The 5000-nt window shown below is 45.8% G+C and overlaps 1 protein-coding gene across 1 annotated transcript in view; it reads right to left on the minus strand.

Annotated features, from left to right (window-relative positions):
• LOC122256381 (roundabout homolog 2) overlaps window positions 1-5000 on the minus strand; it is a 16609-nt gene that overhangs the window by 10946 nt on the left and 663 nt on the right. The window lies entirely within an intron of this gene.

Here is a 5000-nt window from a genome sequence, read left to right on the forward strand (position 1 = left end):
AAAAAAAAAAAACCCCCCCTTTTTTCCCCAAAGGGGGGGAAAATTTTTTCCCCCCTTTTTAAAAAAAATTTTTTTTTGTTTTTTCCCCCCCCCCCCTTTTTAAAAATTTTTAAAAAAAAAAAAAGGGGAAAAAAAAAAAAAAAAAAAATTTTTAAAACCAAACCCCCCCTTTTTAAAAAAAAAAAAGGAAAAAAAAAAAAAAAAAAACCCAACCCCCCCCCCTTTTTTTTTGCCCCCCCCCCCCCCCCCCCTTTCCCCCCCCCCCCCCCAAAAAAAAAGGGAAAAGGGAAGGGGGGGGAAAAAGGGGAGGGGGGGGAGGGGGGGGGGGGGGGGGAGGGGGGGGGGGGGAAGGGAGGGGGGGAGAAAGGGGGGGGAAAGGGGGGGAAGGGGGGGGGGGGGGGAAGGGGGGGGGAAAAAAAAAAAAAAAGGGGGGGGGGGGAAGGGGGAAAAAAAAGGGGGGGGAGGGGGGGGGGGGGGTTTGGGGGGGGGGGGGGGTTTTTGGGGGGGGCCCCCCCAAAAAACCCCTTTCCCCCCCCCCCGGGGCAAAAAAACCCCCCCAAAAAAACCCCCCCCCGGGGGGGGGAAAAAAAAGGGGGGGCCCGGGGGGGGGCCCCCCCAAAAAAATTTTTTGGTTTTTCCGGGGGGGGAAAAAAAAATTTGGGGGGGGGTTTAAAGGGTTTTTTAAAAAGGGGGGGGGGGGGAATTTTTAAATTTTTTTTTGGGGGGGTTTTTTTTTTAAAAAGGGGGTTTGGGGGGTTTTTAAAAAAAACCCCCCCCCAAAAAAAATTTTAAAAATTTTGGCCCCGGTTTTTTAAAAGGGGAAGGGGGGGTTTTTTTTGGGGAATTTAAAATTTAAAAACCCAATTTTTTCCCCCCCTTTTCCCCCAGGTAGAATCATGATGGAAATGACATTAAGCATATTTTTAATACACCCTGAGAATGCGAAGTTGAGTCCATTAGGTCCAGCCCTAATCACTACAACCCTGAATTCTTACACCCTGACTTGAGGGCGTGTTGGAGCGGAGGGGGGCGCCCGCACGACCGCTCTTGGTAATCTGCCCTGATCCCCTCGCAGGCCGCGACACACACTACACTCCCTCGTTCTGCAGCGAGGAAGCTAGGGGGAGGGAGGGGGAGGAAGGGGAGAGAGGGGGAGGCACTCCACAATACAGGGAAATGAACTGGTCGCCCTGTCGATTGGGGAGGGGATGGGGGGGGAGGGAGGAGAGAGGAGGGAAAATAGGGGAAAAGACGGAAAGGGAAGGTGGGGAGGGGAGAGATGAAAGGTGGAAAGGGGAAATTACATGGCTGCATTTTTTATGCATTTCTTAACGTAATTGCATATTTATTTAGAGAACATATCAATCACGTTTCCACCTTATCTTAAAACCAGAACACAATAGATATTAAAAATAACATCTAATCTAACTTTCTTTGTCTATATAAGGGTATTGATATTGATGATAATATTAATTTTATACTGATAACAACGAATGTGTATGCAGTATGCTGACAGTGACAATGATAATTGTATTAATAATGATCCAGATTATCATCATATTACTGTCTATAATAGTAAGAAAATAACAGAACGTGGAGAGAAACAATGTAATTAAAATGATGAGACTAACAAGGAAATTGATAATAAGGTGCAGAGGGAAAAGATAAAAAGAAACAAGAGGAGGAAGAAAAAAAAAAACAGACGGATCAATATGGAAATACCCAACCCCCCCGTCCCCTCCCATTTCTATCTCCCTCTCCTTACGCCTCCCCCTCCTCCCTCTCGCCCTCTTACCTCCCCTCCCCTGACATCCCCCTCCCCCCCTACACAAAAAAGATAAATATCATCGAGAAAGCATGTCCTCCCGGCGGCCGACAGGAGAGACGTGCCCAAGAGACCGTTCGTGGGCAGTGCCTCCGGTACTTCAGGGGACATGTCTAAAACTCGGGGGGAAGAGGGGAGGGAGGAGGGGGGAAAAGGGAAGAAGAAGAGGAGGAGGAGGAGGGTGACGAGGACGGAGAAGGGGAGGAGGATAGGGAAGGGGATGGGGAGGAGAGGGAGGGGGAAAGAAAGGCTGTGGGGGGGGGGGGGCTATGCTCTCGTGTGGCTGAGGGTCACGCCTCGCCTTAGGGGTCGAGGGATTATATTTGGGTTGTTCTCTTTCTTTTTCTTGACTTACGTGTGTGTGAGGAAGAGAGGAGGGGAAGGGAAGGGAAGGCAAGAGGTAGGGTGGGTAAGGCAAGAGGAAGGGAGGGAAGGCAAGAGGAAGGGAGGGAAGGCAAGAGGAAGGGAGGGAAGGCAAGACGAAATGAGGGAAGTCAAGAGGAAGGGAGAGAAGGGAGGGGTGAAGGCTGAGGTAAAGGTAAGGGAGTATGAGAGGAAAGGGAAGAAGACCAACAAGGGAAAGAGGAAGGGGTGGGATAGGGGTATGGAGAAGAACACGGGGGGAAAGGAGGAATGGAATGGAAGAGAGAGGGGGGGAATTGAAAGAGGAGGGAAGGGGGGAGGTTAGGAGGGATGTGGAGAGAGAGGGAGGTTTGATATCAGGTTGGTTTTATATTAAAATTCTTTCAATCTGCAAGTGAATGAAAGTTGGTGTGTTTATCCCGTAGACTTCCCGTGGCAGATATGTGAATACTCTCGTGATAATATTGATTTTTCCTTTTCTTCTCTCATTGTATATTCATAATATATACAACACTGAGACAATTAGTGAAGATTCAAAACTAAATCTAAATCAAATGAGTCAAAAGAAAAGTCGTTCAAATAGAAAATAAATAGCATAAAAATTTGAAAAAAAAAATCCATCTCGCTTAATAAAAAAAAACTCTCCTCTCTCGACCCTACAAAGGCCTGGTAAAATCTCGAGCCTCTTCTATTTGCGTTTCATTTTGCGTCCCGACTTTAATTTCCCCCGCGACGCTCCCCAGGGGTGACAAGCGGAAGTGGGGAAAAGAGGGGGCGTGTCAATCGATGGAAAAAGGATGTCAATGGTTTCCTTTTTTTATTTCTTGTCAATAGTTTTTTTTTTTTTTTTTTTTTTTTTTGTAAAATGGGAGAATGATGACATGTGCGAGTGAAAAAGTCCTTGATTTATCTATTGATTTTCTAATTACGTTCTCTTGATAAATATTCATTCCTCTGATCTATAATCTCACTCTCTCCGTCACTGTCACAAGCACATACACACACGCACAAACACACGCACGCGCGCACATTTACACACATACACATACACACACTTCTTTTCTTTTCTCTTCTCTTCTCTTCTCTTCTCTTCTCTTCTCTTCTCTTCTCTTCTCTTCTCTTCTCTTCTCTTCTCTTCTCTTCTCTTCTCTTCTCTTCTCTTCTCTTCTCTTCTCTTCTCTTCTCTTTTTTCTTCTCTAAATCTCTCATCCCTGTAGATTCAATGGGGGTAACAATACGCAACTGATTACTGCCATGCAGAGAATAATGTTTAAAAAAAAATTTGATGCGTTGTCTGAGAAATCAAAAGAATTCCTTGTAGCCAAAGGAAGACAACTCAAACCTCAATTTGAAAGATATTCAAAATACAAGAAAGAAAGAAAGAAAAGAAAGAAAAAAAATACCGCTACATTCACGTCAGCCATCTCCGGCGGGGTCACAATACCTCCGACCCATTCATTGTCAAAACCTCTTCCATGAATACAGACGTCTCTCGCTCGGCAAACACTGCAATCGGGACCCCGCGGTGGCGCTCGGCCGTAAATCATACCTCGGCTCTCAATTAGCCGGCAGTAACGAGAGGTTCACCCTAATTAAAACGACCCGTAAAGACCCGCTGAGGCAAATTGCGAGCGACAGTTGCGCGATGTCCGTCCGGTGGGCTGCCTCGGCCGTTGCGGTCGTCTTATTGGTGTCGTACCTTCGGGGGTTACGCGTCCCGGGGTGGTTGAAGACCTGCTAGGGAATCGGGCGGGTGGTGGAGGCTTAGGTGCATTGAGGGGCTTGTTTTGGTGTTGCTGTAATCAATGGCCGTGTCTCTGCTTGTCTGTCTGTCCCAATGCTTCTCTGGATGTTTGTTTCTTTGATTTTCTCTCTCTCTCTCTCTCTCTCTCTCTCTCTCTCTCTCTCTCTCTCTCTCTCTCTCTCTCTCTCTCTCTCTCTCTCTCTCTCTCTCTCTCTCTCTCTCTCTCTCCCTCTCTCTCTTTAAATCTTCTATTGTATACATATACGAAATTAATAACTGACTTACAGGAGATTACAGACAATTAGCAACTATCGATGTATCTATTCAAATGAGGCTCTGTCCTCTCTCCTAATTATGCAACATAAACCTAAAATAGTCAGCAGTTTCCACGATGTACGCTGTTAAATTCCCCGTAACTTAGAACTCGCCCAGGTGTTATAGCCCTTCTTCAAAAAGGGCAATTTACATTAATTAGTATAATCATCCCTCTTGTCAATGTCAATATTGCATGGAGGGAATGGCTAATTTGAATCCAGTGGGTTTTGCAAAACAGGGACGGTCTTAAAGTGACTCTCGGATTTGCACATTTCTTTTTAAAGCAAACGTTCCCACCAGTAACATTATTTTTATTACAGTTTAGCAAAATTGCAAATCACAAGTCGGCCACTGGGAAAAAATATATTAAAATTTCAGAGATAAAAAATAATCATGGATTAGCGATAAACAGCGGCGAGGAGGAAAGTTGGGCTGTGCGTGTGCAAAAGTTGTAAGTAGGCTCGTACGTCCTGTAGAATATATCCTACAGGGCAATACAGGATGTTGTTGTGGTAGGCTTGCGATGGGATAATTCCTTGGGGGGCGTTGCGCACTAGTGGTTGTGGCAAGTCCTGTGGTGTTAGAGACTTGTTGCAAGTTAGTTCATCTAATGAGTGCGGTTGAGGAAGAACATAAGTGGTAGATGCGAAGACAATAAGGCATGACGTATTTCTGGAGGATCGTTGATGGAGTTGGGATGTTATGTGGATGTGCGTTCAAAGTGGTGGAAGTAGAGGAAGCGAGGCGATTATT

Source organism: Penaeus japonicus, unplaced genomic scaffold, assembly GCF_977035675.1.
Source record: "Penaeus japonicus unplaced genomic scaffold, GWHDUDI00000001_assembly GWHDUDI00000018, whole genome shotgun sequence".
In the NCBI taxonomy this organism is placed as follows: domain Eukaryota; kingdom Metazoa; phylum Arthropoda; class Malacostraca; order Decapoda; family Penaeidae; genus Penaeus; species Penaeus japonicus.